At 38.9% G+C, this 18,654-nt stretch overlaps 1 long non-coding RNA gene across 1 annotated transcript in view; it reads right to left on the reverse strand.

The window, feature by feature from the left end:
- The window catches only part of LOC141572831 (uncharacterized), a 349,964-nt gene extending 341,725 nt beyond the window's left edge, over nucleotides 1-8,239 (reverse strand). Inside the window, exon 1 of the long non-coding RNA XR_012498324.1 lies at nucleotides 8,146-8,239. This is a non-coding gene — a long non-coding RNA (uncharacterized LOC141572831). The remainder of the gene's footprint in view (nucleotides 1-8,145) is intronic.
- Nucleotides 8,240-18,654: the final 10,415 nt, after the last annotated feature.

Genomic DNA, 18,654 nt, shown 5'->3' on the forward strand with positions numbered 1-18,654 from the left:
AAATGACAATAAATGAACAAGCTTTTTGCTCTGTGTAAAGTTGTTTTTCTGTTTGTTTGTTTTTTTAACACAGCAAAACAATTCAAAGTACTTTGGCATGTGAAAAAATAAGTATACTGAAAAAGATAAAGATGTGAAGTCAACAATAAAAATCAAGTATCATAAAGTAAGTACTTTCAGAATGAGGACAGATATGATATATACATATATATTACATGTTATATATATATACACATATATATTACATATTTGTATCATATATATACATATATACGTGTATATATATTCAATATATTCAATTATATATATATATTAAATATATATTTGTATATATAAATATATATATATAATATTATATATGTCAAATATATATCTATATATTAAATATATATAATATATATATAAATTATATATATATATATATATATAAAATTGAATATCTACTCTGTTTGGAATTGGAATGGGGATTATTTAGGGCACCACAGAAATATCTTAAATTGATTTTGTGTGTAAGAAACTTAAGATCTAAATGTTTAAGGAAAAAAAGAAGCCATTTTAAGATGCAGATACAATGAACATTCCAGAATTATCATTTTTTTTTAAAAGCAGTGTTTATGTTTTTATACATGTGATTTCAGTAATTGTCTCTAGTCCCCTAAATATTCACGGAGCACCTATAGCATGAGAGGCAGTTCCATAATGTTATGCTGGTCACCTGATAGGTGTGTGCAGTAAATGACAGACACAGTCGCAAGCCTTGAGAGGCTCATAACTCAGCAAAATATGGACGGGTCTACAAGCCACTAAAGTGTCAGGGCAGCCCAGAGACAGGACCCCAGCACAGAGTGGATGAGAGTGTTCAATGAGGTGTCGAAGAGGAACAGTGTCTAAATGGGGGCTTCAAGAATAAGGAGAACTTGGCTAGATGAAGATTCCAAAGTCGCAGCAATCGTTGGTCTATTGAACATGCCAACAGGATCAGATGCATTTCTGAAACAGGACTGTCCAGTGGGAAGAGTAAAGAGGGCAGACTCCTACAGGCAACCAGCTATTGGACCATGAAGAACTTGCAGTCCATGTTAAAAGGAGTTTGCAGGCTTCATGCAGGCGCCAATAGAAAACCAGTGAAGGTTGTTAAGCAAGCGACAAGAGACTGTCTGAGTTTACTCCACCTCCATTTTAGAACACTTGCTCTGTGGTGTGGTAAATAGATCAAATGGGTTCATTACTAGAAATTATTGCAATATTTCAGACCAGAGACGATATGCCCTGAACTAGACAAATACAATGGGGATAAAGAGATGTAGATTTATTTAAGAACTATTAAATACAATTACTAGACTAATAATATTCAAATATTTATATACTCATGTATTCTTTAATAAGTGTCTTCTGCATATACTATTTATAGATGTAGAAAGTAAAGCATGTGGCCACATAATTTTATTATATTTTAATTTTATTCTTGTTTCTTACATAGAGACTGATCAAAAATGATTTTTATAATTTTTACCATTTGGAAGAGCCTTGAGATTATAATTAGCCAATTCTTCAGAGTTATTAAATGATGAATAATCTAAAAACTTTTAGATGTCATACCTAAGAACAAATACATATATATATATATATAATTACAGTAGAAGTTGTTACTTTCTGTTCATGTGCCCATATTTATTACCAAATAGGAAAACCTCCTCAGCATTACTTAGGAAGTTTGTGAAATTTCTGCTTAGGATAAAACTTAGGGCTGAAAACCACCATAACTTAGTATCATTGATCTTGTATTTTAAAGGAAAACGAGTCACAGGGGAAAACGGAAAGCTTTGAAAGCTTAAAACATAAACTAACATATGGTGTCTCATCTTCCACTATAGAGTTCTTTCTTCATGGATTTCATGCTCTTAAATGCTTTTATTTTACCACCATGAAGAAGAAATTGAAAAATGTCTTTTATTTTTTTTTAAAGACAGAGAAAAAAGAGATGAGTCTTTTTGACTCAAAAATCTGCAAGAATTCTATATTATCAATATACCATATTAAATTGCAGTTTTCAAATCATATCTCTGTGAAATGTTCTATTAACATATCTAAAAGCTTGCACTTTCTTTCATCCCTTCCATTCTTTTGTTCATATACTTACTTCTCTAACCTTTCTACACTGTACAATAGCGGGGGGCAGAAGAGAAAACATGGTTCTCTCAAGTGGTTTCTTTCCTCGCTCAAGTAGGAAGTGGATCCTGAGGCCAGGGGTATTTACATAGTGAATTTTCCCTTCCTCCAAGTCATTTGCAGATTCATATGCATTTTCTTTTCTGGTGTAGTCTCTAAATAGAGTGGTTTTGCTGAGATCCTGACAAATGTCTCTTAGTACTTTTATATTTGTTAATCCTATTATTATATTTTCCTCAGGATTACAGAGAGAATTCTTCTTCTTTTTTTTTTTTTTTTTTTTTTCTATTTCACTGAACCATCATATACATCCTTTCCCTGCGTCTGCGCTTAGGCTGAGGGATACTGACTCACACTGCAACATCAATGGCCAGCAGGCCATGGAAGGGTGTACAAGCACGTGAGGCATCCTGCCCCAATGGACCATTCTGCAACCACAGGAGAAAGTGTCCTTTGTAATGAAGCAAAGTATATCCTACCATGGGACTGCATCAACTTTATGCATAAGGAATCAGATGTGAGTCTATTTATGTATATGAATATATTATACTTTCTCTTTTATGGCCAAGAAATAAAAGAGTGAATCTTTTTAACAGCTTCTTGGGCACTTGTAAGGTACTGGCTTCTTTGCCATAGAGATAGGAAGGAATAATAATAATAATAAAAAACAGCAGGAAAGTTCACTATAAAAATGACAATGAGGAAGCTAGCTTAGCAAACTTAATGGAAAGATAAGGTCCTAGAAAGAGTGGATCTTATTTTAAAACATTTGTTGTAGCTATTTTTATTTCTGTTGGAAACTTTACACGTATGTGAATTTCTCTCTCGGACTTACCATTCTTCTTTAAAATTAAATATTCCAAAATAGAAATTCTTTATTATCAAATCCCTTAAAAATCTCTGCATATGTCATGCATGTGTATTTTAATACTTATATTTGAAAATATTCCTTTCTTATCTATAGACAAACTGAATATACAGGAAGATCATTTGGGGAAATTAGATCATCCTGTGTTCTGTTGGTATTTTAAAGAGGAATTATTTCTAAAGAATATGACTTCTTAGCATAAGAAAGAGCAAGTTATTAATTTCTATCTCCTTGAACCTACAAGTTTATCCTCGAATTCCATACCTTGGACTTAAATTGTGGCAGCACACATCAAAATACACCAGAAAGACTGTGTGACCACCGAGTTATCTAATGGTATGCATTAGAGACCAACCGGGTGGGGAAGCTCAGGCTTTAGCATAAAGGGCTGTGAGTTTGCATTCTGGTTCTACTGCTCACTGACTCTGGGACCAGGTGGAAGTCCCTCAAGCAATCTGCGCATAAGATTATTTTTTCAATTTTTAAAATGAGGGTAATAAGATACAGGACAGGTTTTACAGTTAAATTAATGCTTTTAAGTGGAGTCTGTCTTGGTTTCTGGCACCAGAATATGTCAGTTCATCTCTTTCTTGACTGGGAAGAATATTAACAATCATTTACCTCTGAAACTCTTGGAATGAGAACAAGTTTTCTCAGTCTTTGGAATTATCAAGCAATTAAATTATACCTATAATTATAATTTTATCCCTTTGAATTGACCAGCTACATTTTTTTTCTGAAAAGACATATAAGCTATAGCATATTATTTTCTTCATTTTTTAGCCATAAGATACATTGTAATCATTTTAAAAATTATTAAAATCCAGGTAAGATAAGCCCGAGAGAGCTACTATAAAGATTATGTTAAATCTTGGTACATAATGAAAGTAAATGAGTAAATAAGTAAATAATACAATAAGTGTAGCTCAACAAAGTTCTCATTTTTCTATAATAACTAAGCTATATTTTCACAAATTCAATTTTATTTCCTAAAAGAAACACAGCTACTTATCCTGGCTCTCAGAAATATTGATCACTTGCCCAGTCTTTGTACATTATTGTATTACTCAGTCTTCCAACCCTAGTACCTGTTCTCTCCTCAGATGTGACTACAACTAATTGACACACCTTGTCACTTTTGCCTAGTTTTGCCTGTATACCTTTGCACTTTGGTTCATATCTTCCTTCTGAGACAAGCTCCCAACATCTTTCAAGATTGTGGCAGCTCTAAATAATGGCCCTAATTCTTTGGCACTCTTCCCATTGGTGAACGAGGTTTATGTTTCCTCCTGTAATGTATCAGTCAGCCTTGTGATTGCTTCAACCCACTGAGTTCAGCAAAATCGATTCTATGTGGTTTCCAAGGTGGGTCATGAAAAGTGACACAGCTTCCTTCTGATTGTCTTAAAACCTTTGTTTGTGGCAAGCTGTTGACTGAGATGCTCCCTCTGAGACCCGTAAGCCTACATGTGAGAAGTTTGATACAGATGGAGAAGCCGTCAGTAGGGGCTCCTGGTGACAATCCAAGGCGAGCAGTACTTTTAAGCCATCACATTGCATCCACCAGACATGTGAGTGAAGACCTCTCCAGGTGGGTATAGCCCCCAATGCCTTGGGCTCATCCAAAGCCCTTTGTGTCTTCCAGCCAAGGCCTTACACTCCATGGAACATGGATACGCTTTCTCTGTTGGGCCCCCTTCTCAAGAGGTGGGCCACTACCTTCTCTCAGGACAATTCCCCCAGATATGTTCATGCTTCTGCAAGGTCCAGGCCTTGTGAGCAAAAGCCACTGCAAGAAAGTTTGCATAACAAACAGCTGTAGAAGCTACAGAGAGTTTCAAAAACTAGAAACTTCCTGAGAGATTTAGAGACACAATGTCCTGTCTTTCTCCTTACTGGTGACATTTGCTTATATTCCAGAGAAATGAACCCCTCTTCCTTCTCTTCCCCCAAAGAGATATGTTTAATAACACGGGTAGATGTACCAGCATATAATCTCTTAATCTCAATGTTGGAGACCCTCCCTGTGACACAAACCTACTTCAGATAACACTTGACTGTCACATTGCTCTATGGGGATCCAGCTCTGGTTGCTGCATTTTTCTATGAGAAATCAGTTTCTGGGTCTCTGATCCAGAAAGCCTTATATCTGCTACCAACACACACACACACACACACACACACACACACACACACACACACACACACACACACTGTGGCAGGCTTGTTTCCGAATAAATGTAGTCAATTAGAGGGATTTGGGAGCTGATCAAGGAAAAACATATGACCACCAGGTGGCGGTAGCACACAACAGGCTTCCTGTGGGTGGAGTTTCGATAGGCTTGTGTTGGGGCCTGGTGGGGTGAAGGGGGCACTCAACCAGTGACCTTCCAGAGGCTTTAGCATGAGGGCCACTACCTAGAAAGTGACGAAGGCAAGGGAAATTCCAGGAAGGAATGACATCAGAGAAGGGGCTCACCAGAGCACAGGATGTTTCCTAACAGCATACTAGGGAGTCTCTGGGCCCAAGAACTCTGAAGGGCAGCAGCTGCTTGCAGTCATTCTAGCCCCAGGGTTTAATTTCTCTCTGGGTAACAGATTTTGGGTGCAATTTCATGGTGTATGTAAAGTAGTCAGTTTCAAAATAGCTAAGATATGCTTTCTCGGGCTATATTTAAAACAACTGTATTGTAAACATGGGAGTTTGGCACTGGCCATCTTTGGAACTGTGGGTCTCAGCCTACTGGAAGTGGACGTAGGACCAATACTCAGGGATCGTCTTCGGCTCATTTGTATAACAGGTGGATGATATCTCAGCCCCTCCACAGTTTCTGACTTAACAGACCCTTCACCTAAATCTGGGTGGACTTATGTCTGCTTTGACCAATAGAATACAATAGAAGTGATACTACAAGCCTTCCGAAATGAGGCTATAAAAGGCTCTGCGGCTCTCTCTTGGTCTCTAGGAAAGCTTGCTCTGCTGACACTGTCACTAAGGATCTCCCTCTCAGACACCAGCCACTGCCCTGTAGGCAGCTCAAGTCAAATGGAGAGCTCTGTGCAGGTCCTCTGGATGGCAGGTCCAGCTGAACCCTGGTTTTGACACATCTTGGCCTATGTGGCTGAGACATGAGTGAAGAAGCCACTAGATGACCTACCTCCCCACCCCCGGGCATTTGAGTGCTCTGAGCTGTGGCCGCATAAACCATAGAGTGAGCAGCACAGACCAGACATTGCCACTGCACTTTGAATTCTTACTTCCCAGAATCTATATCCTAACTGGATTGTTCTTTAATCCACCAACCTTGCGCTGGTGTGTTATACAGCAGACGATAACTGGGGTAAAAGATGTGGAGTAAATCAACCTCTGTCCTGAAGCTTTGCATAAGAATTTCCTTCAAATGTGTTTTGAATGGTTTTTAAACAACTAAGGCACATAAGTGTGGTTTCAACAAACTTTGTCCACCATCACAGCTGCTATTTTACATGCGTAAATGCTAAATACCCTATTTATATTATATATTCTCAGAGTGAATATTGTATCAAAAGAGTTTCTTTCACTGAACTGCACCAATGTTAAATTATAGCAGTGTGATAGGTTAATTAAAATAAAAGGAAAAGATTAGAAAATGCATGGAAAATTCTATACAGAGAAATCAAGATAGAGAAATTAAAAGTGTACGTCAAAATATAACCTAAGTTAAACTTCCGTATTGACCAGTCCAAGGCATTAAATAATACTATAGATTCCTACAGCATCAATGTGGTTCTTTAAAACACATTACTAGTATATAAATAATACAGAGTCATGAATTAAGGCCTGAGATGATTTTAAACATTGATTCCTTTTAATGGCACATTATAGGGTTTGAAATTTATATTTAGCTAGCTTTTGAAAATGCAGCTATTTAGAATATTTCTGTGTTTCACAACTAGTGAATGGCAGAAATGGATTGTAACCCATCTTTGAACTCCACATTCATTCTTTGAATATTACCAACTTGTATATGGGGACTATTTCAATGCTCAAATTGAAAATTGTGCTCACTTGATCTGCACTTAAAAATAAACATTACTTTCATTATTTAGCAGAAGTTTTGAAATTCAGAGAATTAATAATATAAAATCATTTTTAACATCACTAAATATTAGAAAGAAAGCTAAATAGTGAAAGACCAACAATATACTATCAGTATTTAGGAAATAGGGTCACTAAATTTAGCTCTCCATTATTTTGGAATATCCTCTTTTTGCATCTGCTCTAATATGTTTTGTTTTGAGTTGTTATTTTTGTCTGTCTATTTGTACTCTGAGATTATCTTCTTTTCTATTGGGACAAATAACGAAAAAGGTATTCATTGGTCCATTTCAGTAAAGCTCCTTTGAACTCATGCTACATTAAATGGCGGCTCTTTTAAATAGGCTACCCCCTTGAATTCAAATGGGACTACAGATAAATTGAGCTTTTTCATTTAGACTCTATTGACCTGATTCTACGATAATGTATTTTTGTAAACACACATCTGTTGTTTATCATAAAAGACTAAAAGTGTATTATAATTAGAAATCTGCCAGTAATTCATTTGCTCCTTAACCACCTGCTTCATACAGGATCATAATATCTTGTGATAAAACATTTTTTTATTATAAAATAAAGTCTATGTATGAGAACATTATCCCATGTTTTGAAAATCATCTTGGTTTTATCTTGATACTTATTTGTAATAAGTGTTTTTGCATTGGTAGTTATCTTGCAAGCAGAGACTATTGTTGTTTGAAAATGTTCTATTATATTAATGGTGTCCCAATTATATAACAAAACAATCATTTTGGCCAATCAGAAAGCTCACTTACTATTCTAATTAATCCCTAAATTCACACAGAATATTTGTGTCTCAAAAACAATGTTTTCTCAACTTTCTTTCAGTGAAAAATTATCTTATTTATCACAAAACAAGACTATGAGTCTATCATTTTTATCCTGAGTAGTAAGAAAATTGATATTAATAGAGCCATTTCAAAATGGAGTTGGGGCTGCATGTTGTTAACTAAAACAGAAACTGCTCTAGCTAATTTAAACAGAAACGTATTTAATGCAAGGTACTCACAATTGTTGAAAGGTAGATCTGGCTCCCAATAAATAGTCTTAAAACAGCACTGCAAAACTTGTCCACTAGGAATCTAGTGTCTTCATCATTATCTGAAAATTGGGGGGGGAGAAAAAACAACAACAAAAAAACTGCTTCAGCTGCAAGTTCAAGGTCATAGTATCTCAGCCTTGATCAATGGTAGCAAAGTAGATTATGTATGCTCTACTTCTCATGGTCAGAAAACAAGAAGAATACAGTAGGATCTCTTGTACCACTGACGAAAAAAAAACAAAAAAACAAAACAAAACAAAAAAAACACACACAAAAAAAAACATCTCCACACATGGGTTTTACAGCAGAGAAAGAAAATATCTGACTCCATCTCATTTTCACTCTTATTGAAGTAGGTCATCAAGAAGACATGACCACCAGTTCACCCTCGAGCTGGACCTAGGCAACTGGAGGTCCCATACTCTCTCCCCATCCTTGGAATGTGCATTCCACCCACTGTTCCTTGGAGACACTGTTCCTTGAGAGAGTGATGTGATATTGGGACCTGGAATGCACAAATGACTGGACCCTGTTAAGACCACTGTACACACTCTTTAAGATTCTGGCGGGTGGGTACAGAGATCTATTCACCTTTTAATTGCCCAAGACAAGCCTTCTATGTCAGTTCCCTTGTTATTAAAACTGCCACCTACCAATCTGGAGTCATCCACCTTTTACTTTGGTCTCTCCTTGCTCTGCATGTACAGGGGCCATTTTCAATTTTCACCTGGGGAACTCCCAAGGTTGTGGACCAATAATCAGTGAGCAATCCAGGGGACCAAAGAAGTGAGTCTTGGGAAAAAGACAGCAGCAAGGAAAATCCCAGGTTGGCCATCCACCGTTGGCTATGTTTCCCCGAAAATAAGACCTAACCAGATAATCAGCTCTAATGCATCTTTTGGAGCAAAAATTAATATAAGACCTGGTCTTATTTTACTATAAGACCTGGTCTTTATAATATAATGTATAATATAATACAATATAATATAATATAAAATAATATAATACCAGGTCTTATATTAATTTTTGCTCCAAAAGACGCATGAGTAGTGATTGTCTGGCTTGGTCTTATTTTCGGGGAAACACGGTATGTGAGATGCTTGTGGACAAGGTGCAAGCCTATCCAACCCATAAGAACCTAGAAAATGCACATGCCTTTGTAGGTACTTGGCGGTTTTGGAGGCCTTTTATTCCCCACCTGCCACAGTGCTCTGTCCCTCAAACCACCTGGTAAAGAAAGGACACATGTGGGACTGGGAATAAAAGCAACAGCTGCCTTTGAAAAGGCAAAATTACTACTGCAGCAGACTAAAGCTCTGGGCATCTCCCACGCAGGGCTACCATTTGGGTTAGACGTGTCTGTGATGCTGGAAGATATGGGTTGGCACCTGACAGAGAGAACAGAAGGACAGCATTCCCCAAGGATTTTGGTCCCAGCTCTGGAAGGGACCAGAACCTCGATATTCCCCACAGAGCCACAGCTCCTGGCAGTGAACACGGTGCTCTCCAGGTACAGCCTCTCACAAAGGAACAGCACATCACGGCATCAGCAGGTGCCCTGAGAATGTGCTCACTGACTCACCTGTGCCACGGCCCCGTGTGTCCTGCTGTGACTAAGTGGTGTGCCTATCTGCAGCAGGGGAGCCCCGGGAACACCAGCCCACCATTGCTACAAATGGGGGCACTGCTACGTCCTGCAGAGTATTGGATCCTCCAAATGCCCACCTTCTTCCTGTGGTGGCCCCTGAGGCCTGTGGAGAGGGAGCAGGGCGATTCCTGCTGAGGCCTGGTGTATAGATGGGTCTAGTCCGGGCAATCCATCCACGCGGACTGTGATCACTATTCAGCCCAACTCTGACACCATCTGGGTGGAAACAGGAAGGAGCCACAGCAGTCGGTGGGCTGGACTCAGCAGTTTGGCTGGTTTGGCTCATGGTAACTCATGAGCCCCGGATGTTAACCCTTTTTGCACTGAGAGTTGGGCTGTGCTAAGGGACTGACCCCTGGGCTTGGACAATGGGAAGCGAAGGGATGGATGACCATGAATAAGCCCTTGTGGGGTCGGGATATGTCGAGAGCCCTTCAGTCCACCTGCAGGAGCCCGAGCCCTCCGAGCTGAGGCTCATGAGGTGCTGACTCCCGCTGGCAGTCAGGAATCGGATGCCCTAGCCCAGGTACGAGCCATAGCAACTGACCCTTCAGAGGATACCGCATATCGGGGACACAGAAAGAGTGGCCACCACAATGCCCAAGTGGGATGGCATATTGCCAAAGATGCCCGATTGCCCATGAAATACGGTGACTTGGTTACTGCAGTAACAGCATGTCTTGTGTGCTCAAAACAATGCCCGAGGCAACTGCCATAGGAGCCGGGGGCCATCCTCCAGAGTCCCAACTGCTGAGGGATTATTGGTACATTGATTATATTGGCTCCTCCCTGTGAGTGAGGGTTCTAAACATGCCTTGGTTTGTGTGGACACTGCACCTGTATTAACCCAAGCTTCCCCCTGTCGCCATGCAAACCAAGCTGCCACCTTTAGTGGGTTAGAGACACTGAGTATCACGCATGGATGCCCTCATTGAATAAACAGTGATCATGAGGTCACATTTTAAGGGGTATAACGTGCAAAACTGAGCAAAAGAACATGACAGTGAATGGAGGTTCCATTCCCTAATAACTCATAGATAGCAGAATTGGTAGAAAGAATGAAATATTAAAGAAGCAGATTAATTTACTAACAGGTTAAACCACCTTGGCCAGGTAGACTAAAGTACCGTCCCAGACAGTAATACATTTGTGTGATCAACCAGTAGGGCCTATTGTCCTACGTGCCATCCTGGGAACCCTGCTGAGACACCCAGCACCATACGGAAGACATACAGGAGACAGCCACAGCTCTGGCTTTCCCTGTGGATCCATGTGCTATGCTGCTGAGAACACCAAGCCCCATCATGCCTGGGAAAGGACTCATCTACTGGAATCTGCCATGGGACACCCCATTGGGATGGGTGAGTTATTGCACACCCCTAGGTGAGAGGGGAACTGCTCAATCTCCCTGGGACCCCATTGTTCCGATACAAACTGAACCTAGTGAAACACTACACCTGGAGAGGAACACACACCATTAAGAGGGGACCAGGCAGGGGCCCTGGTCTGGCCCATCCCACCCCCAGTCCGTCTCCTCACACCTGACAGTACTGCCTCCCCTGGTCCACATGTGTGATATGCACAACCTGGTCAGATTACTAAAGCTACGGACACATGAACACACGTGCAATTTTTATAGAAGAGGAAGACCAAGTTCCTATTGGATACCTTTTTGACCTTTGACTTCTATTACTTCTGTGATGTCTGATCACAGGATGGGCACCTTATGGAAATAGCTTATGGCAGTGCACCCACTGATATGCCTGACAAAGAAATCAATTCAACTATTGAATTGAAATCAATTCAACTATAACTGCCTCTCCCTAGCTCATCAGAATTGTGATGGTGGGTATCACCACTGCAGGGAGGGGATTGGAAGCCCCTAAAAAACAGTACCTTAAGGAAGAACAAGCTGGAACTATTACCCCTATTCACCTGATATTACCAACACTGATCCAGAAACCAGGCGTGTGGCACACACAATTCATAACACTAGGCATGGTCTTCTTTCTCTGTCAATCAAATTACACAGGCAACCCATCAGACTGCTGAATAAAAGGGTCCTAAAAATACTACCATCAGAGTCTGTGCGGCCACAGTGAAATTTGAGATGGATTCATGTACCCTTCCCCGAGTTATGGACACTTAAGCATTCATGTTCCCCTATGAATAGAAAAGCCACTCTAAACAGAACAACAAAAACACGAAACAGAACCAACCCAATTGTACCAGGTATATGAGATGGATATCACTGGAACTGCGTAGTCGTTCTCTCATATTAAAGTATAGCTACTGATTTGGCACTGATTTGTCCACCTCCCACGTGTTCACTGAGGAGCCCCAAAGGGGACCCAATGTTTATGTGGCACAAATCCTTGGCTGTGTATTCCACCTGGGTGGTGAGGCTGCTGTGCCCTGGGTTTTCCTCAGCACAGGAGACATTCTAATACACAGTAACAAAAGTTGCCAACCTCCCTTCCTCAAGGCTGGATGGGCCCATTCTGTTTCCTACCATTTGGCCGCCATCTTTGCTCCCTCTGTTGGCATGAAGGACATTATAACGCTCATGAGAACCCTACTCAATTCACTCAGCAAGTCTTAACCAGTAGCCGGGAAGCCTGTCCTCGTGGAACACTGCAGTGTTTCTGGTGAACAAAGCTGTCCTCCAGGCTAGGGTGGCCTCGGACTCTATCACCCTCTCCACAGGAGGTGCCTGGGCCATTACCCAAGCAGCACATGTGTGTTCATACCTGATGAGTCTGCTAATACATCATCTTTATTAAATCACATGAGGACACCAGTGAACACCCTGAATGATCTGGCCCCCAGAGTAGGGGACTTACCAAGTCAGTGGTTCGGATCACGTGATTCTTAGTGGAAGACATCATTTCTTATTTTGGGAACCATAATTTTATCTGTGTTTTCTCTTGCACATGCCTATGTTGTCTCTGTGGCATCTGCCTCCAGTGCCACCAGATGGTCTCGAAATAAGCCATCCCCATGCTAGTGAAATACCCAGGGCACATTGTGGAAGACGGGGAACAGAAGATTGTAAGAGCTGGTCATGAGGAGTGTTGGAGGAGGTCATCGAGAGGACGTAACCACAGGTTGTCTGGCGAGCTACTCCTGGATAAATGCAATCTTGAGAGAGTAGTGTGTTGTGGAGACCACCTTGACTGAATAAGTGACTGAATTCCATTAATGCTTCGATGGAAATTTTTAAGATTTTAGGGGGCGGCTGTATCCTGCAGCCTGCCCAAGACAAGCCTGGTAAGTTCCGTTGCCTATGAGCCCCTCCCCATCATTTTCCAGTCTGGAGCGCTCTACCTGTTTCTCAGGTCTCTTCCTGCTCTCCATGTATGGGGACCAGCTTCAAACTTGCCCAGGAGTTGCATACTGATGAACCTCCAAATGTCTGTGGCTCTAGTTGCTGAGGGAAAGCTAGGCCAAAGTTGGAACCAAACTACCGGTATGTGAGTCTGGGAAATGTAGTTTTTAGCTTTATAATCTCTAACACAAAAGAGCATGTGTTAATTACGATCGAGGTGGAATAGAGTTGAATCTCCCACTCTGCAATATCTGCCTGTTCAGTCTATTAAAGTAATTCGTAATAAATGCTTGCCTTTACAATCAGAATCTAACCTATGCTTCAGGCTTTTATCTGTACTTTTCCCTTTATGAGACCTATATTCTAGTGAAACTGCCTTTTAACTAACTGCTCTGAACTCATCCACTTAGTATTCACCGGAATGAATACCTATTTCCTATCTATGTGATTTTGTTCTTGGTTATATGCTTTTCTTTTACTTCCTTCCACTCAGATTCTATTAACCAATTTAAAATTACTAGTTTTAAGACAACAGGTTAAACACCACATCATCCATGATTTCTTATTTAATTGTCCTAAAAGAAAGTACTGTATTACCTTGAATTGTATAGATTGTTTTATGCCTCCATTAATAGAATCTATCATGCATGCATTTCTCATGAAGATCTTAGCTTCTGTATTAAAGTGTGAATTTCCTGGAAAGCATCTATGTAGGAAAGTTTGTTGAATGAATTTATAAAAATCATTAGCAACCCACCATACTGGGGATGCATTAACTTTATTTGCTGTAAAGCAACCACATTTATTAAAGTTAAACATAATGTTAAATAGCTTATGACACCTGTTACTATATACTGTAATAATAATCTGTGAATGGAGCTTTTAAAACAACAGGACTTATTAGTATTTAAACTCTGACCACTGCAAGTAAACCAATACTCTAAAAAGTATTAATGAAAGATATAGTTTTTCACTGTTTAATAAAATTAGTTTTTAAACGTTAAAAAAACAATGTCTCAAATATCCACATACTACCAACTAGTCATCATGATTTCCTCAAGTGGAATTTAAGGACAAATTCCGGCTGACATCCCCTGGCTACAACATATATGACTCTTACCTGGTGTATCAAAGTAGGTTGTGTCCCCATATTTTATATTCCTAAGGAATTATTTACTACGCTCAAACCTGTTATGAAAATAAAAGGAGTCCGACCAAAAAATGAGAATAACAGAGTCTGTGTCTTCAGGGCTACACAGCTCCCTTGAGTTTGGCGGAGAGCGAGGGTAGGCAGGCAGGGAGTCAGAAAATTTTATAGTACAAAGGACAGGCTTCAGGAATGCTCTGATTAGAAGTTCTGCAATGGGGAAAAGGCACATTTAGCGTTCTATGTTTTGTTCTGATTTGAAAATGGGGGCCAAAATATGGAATTTGGCAGCTGTTGACCAAGTCCTGATGCTTCTGAGCACACTGTTGCAGAGGCTGTGATTTGGCTTCCCAGGCCTCTGGGTCAGAGTTGTATTGTCATCGGTGGTCTGGCCATAGCCTATTTGTACAGTCAGCCTCTCACTGTTGTAATTACAGGCTCTAATATCTGCCGTCTTTCTTCATTATCTTCCCTTCTGATTTTCACTCCCTTCCTTCAGCCACCAAATATTTAAGGAGCATCTAGTACACGAAGAACACTGCACCAGGCAGTGTCTATATAAGAACGACCCTCACTTCAGAGTTTAGAGTTCACAGGAATAGTGTGCAGTTGTTGTTTTTGTTTTTTAAGCTGGCCAGGGGAGGTGGTGGGGAAAAGGGGGCTGGGGGCATGGACTCAGATTTGACCTCATGACTGGAGGCGAAAGATGCAACACATTTGGCCAAGTAAAAGGCATAGACAAAAAGAGCCATCAGAACACACCGCTGCCTATTTGAAAGTCTTCAATTAGAAAAGTTGAATTAAGTAGAGTTGTCATATTTGTGGAGAATTTGAAGAACTAGCTATTGAAAAGAGAAGCAAATCTTAGAAAAGGGCTAACATGCAGATTGTGTCTGGCAAAATGGCATTCCCTCGCAATGAGGAATAATAAGTAATGGTAAACTGTGCAGCATTTGTTGCCTTTCTGAAACTCAAATGGCAGAGTCATTTTCTAATACATTAAAAACTTAGATCTGGAATGTGAGATTGACAAAATAAGTTTGTTCCCACAGGTGATGCTAAAGATATGTCTGTGGAACCTTCTGGAATTCCAACACTACATAATTGTATTCTTGATTTTACCCATATTTCACCAAAATATCTGTGCCCTCAATCACAGTTGGAGCCCCAAAGGTAACCAAACACTGTACTAGTCAATAAAGTAGATACAACTTTTGTACGATCAGGATGGTAGGAATAGTCTTATATTGAACTGTAATAATGTGGTAAGAAGTCACAATCATTCAACAGCTAAATCCACATTCAATCTACTAAAGTCAGGCCATGTTAGTTCTGTAAGTATGTCTTTTACTGCCTGATTTTAACTATGGATTTTTACTACTTCAGGATGTAAAATAAAAAGAAAAAATAAAAAGAAAAGAATAAAGAAAAATGCATAGATAGGAAATAGGAAAAAAAAAATTACCAAAGTCACTGGAACCACCCACAAAATCCTGGGCAACTACTAAGAAGAACCAAGTAGAAATGTTTTAAATTATGGCAAGGAATTACTGGTGTATGGTACAGAAGTCTAGGGGTAGTCAAGTTATATTTTTTACTCCATACTATACAATGTTTTACTTTGTGCATATATAACTTTCATAATCAAAAACTTATGAAAAGAAAAGAGAAACACATTATGTTTAAGAGATATTTAAGTGATATATGATAAATCTGAAAAACCATGCACAGAATAATTTCTTGTGTTAAAATGGTTGTATTCGTAAACATGTGATAGGCAGCTATGAATGTATATATGATTGAATGCATTTATATGAATATATCCTTGAACATATATGGATAAATAGATATAGTTATACGCTTAACTTCGCATTCAGACAGTTCTGGGAACATTGGTGATCTAGTGGTGAGCATAGTTGCTTTCCAAAAGGTCTGGGAAAATGCACAACAAACTGAATCCTGGTGACACGTGGAGAGTAGAAGTATGGAATAGTGATTGAGGGAACTGAGAATGGGTAATTTTCCAATTATATCTCTGTATCATTTGGATAATGTTTAGCAATGAGCAATAATGTTCTATATTTTAAAATAAACAAATGTGTTAAACGACCATATGAAGAAAAGACATAATGTGATTAATTACGTAAAATTTCTGAGCAGAAAAAGAATATACATATAATCTATTTGAACAGACATCAGTGATATATTACAATAAGGATTGGGACATAAAAAAAAAAGGGATGAGACCATGGTGAGATATTAAAATCTATCACTGTGTAGAATTTCAAGTGTGTGCTAATTTTCTAAAAGAAACTATTCTCTTAAGATATTATAATGATAAGCTTTCCTCTTGTAAAAAGAAAGTTCTTCCCTGTTGTGCAATCACATTTATTTTTTGTTTCTTTATTTTATTTTTTAAAATATTCTCTAAAACACTCTTATGTAAGATATGGTTGAAATAATTCATTGATACTGTTTGACCTTGAACATACAAATAAAATCCAAGGTATGCTGTCTCTACTTGTACTCAATGAAAAAAAACTGGTATTTTAGTTATTCTAAGGAAATAATGCCATGTAAATACCCTTTCTTTTTATAGAAAACTACTGTATATGGATTTTCTTTGACATCTTACTATATAAGCTCTGGTTGCTTTTGTAGTGAAAACCCTGCAATTCATCTGAAAGGTCATTCAGGACTAGGCACAATAATTTCAGCTGATCAAATCAATTATTTATACAATGAACTACAGTATGGTTCCCTCTAGAAATTACCTTATTATAGCTACTCACTCCCACTGAACTCTAAGAAAAGTGACATTTTGAAATACAAAGCTTATCCTCTTCAGTGAGCTTAATACGTATCGGCATCTCTCCGTGGCTCTTTTCTCTATTGAATAGCTGTCAGTCAGCAAGAGAGGGCCCATTCCCTAAGCACACTGCACAGTGGGTTTTCTTGACATGATGGAAAATTTTCCAGTTGGCAAAAGTAAAGATTGAAGGAGGTAAAGCTTTGGACTCAGCGTGAAAGGTAATAGAGCTATTAGCCAAATACCAAATCCAGAGATGCTGGTACTGCACAAGCAGGCAGCTAAGAAGGGGATTTAATGTCCCATGGGGCGCACGTTTAGGAAAGTGTTTGGCAGATTAAGCATGCAAATAGACAAGGGAATATCTTTAAAAAATAGAGCTTTTGGTATGGAAATTGGTGTTATTTTAAATTTAAAATTATGTTTAGCATACAAAGAAGCTTTTTTTGGAGACGGGACAAACACTAACATCAACCTAATAATACAATTTAAAAAGAAGTCACCTGCTACCAGGGACTCTAGTGGGGACAAAATAATACTATCTGTATAACCCCTATGATTCCTACATGTTATTATATTCTCTGACGTTGTATTTATTTATTATAATAAGATTTACTTGTCTAATACTGACACTTAGAATAATAATGTTCTGGAGAATTTTATATCTGTGTTCATTTAACTTTCTAAGCTAAGATGAAGGAAATTGCTCAAAACAGTAACATTTTTAAAATAATAATTTAAGAAACGTTTATACAATCATTGGAGCCCCGTAATATGCTATAATGCTATGAAAAAAAATATACCTCCAAACTTAGCAGTTTGGAACAACAAACTTGTATTATCACACCATCTGGACATAGCTCAGGTGGGTCCTCTGACTTACTGATGTCACAAGCCGGTGATCAGTGTGTTGGTGGGACTGTGTCATCTCAAAGTTCAACTAGCGAATCGGTTTCCATACTGTTGTTAGTAGGAGTCAGTTCCCTGTTGGCTGTTCATTATGGACCTCAGTTTCCTGTTGGCTTGTGGCTGGAGACCATCTTAGTGTCTCTGCCACATGAGACTCTCCTTAGGTCAGTTTGCAAATTGTCAGATGGATGCTCTTAGAATGGACTGGCAAAGGAGCCTAAGAAGGTAGACACATTCTCTTTATAACCTAATCTTGGTGTAATTAGGTTTTTGCAGTGTTCTATTTGTTAGAGGTAAGTCACGCTGTCCAGTCCAAAAGCAAGGGCATGGATACTAAGAGGCAAGCATCACCAGGGGGCCATCTTAGAGGCTACCATAATGGTTTGGTAACATTAGATTGGCTTCTAGTAGAATCAGGAATTTAAGCTAGGGAGAAACACTTGTATGTTATTAAAGAAATTGGGTAAAACAAATAATAGTAATAAGTATTAAATTTGTTTCTTAATTTTTCTTACATTTTTTCCAACTTAATTTTGTCTAATGTGATGAACATACAATTATGAAGTTGAATCTGTCAAGAGCTTACATCACTTATAGGAAGTTGTTTATATTGAGAAGTTCTTCAAAACAATTTA

The sequence above is a fragment of the Rhinolophus sinicus genome, linkage group LG07 (genome assembly GCF_036562045.2).
Source record: "Rhinolophus sinicus isolate RSC01 linkage group LG07, ASM3656204v1, whole genome shotgun sequence".
Lineage (NCBI taxonomy): Eukaryota > Metazoa > Chordata > Mammalia > Chiroptera > Rhinolophidae > Rhinolophus > Rhinolophus sinicus.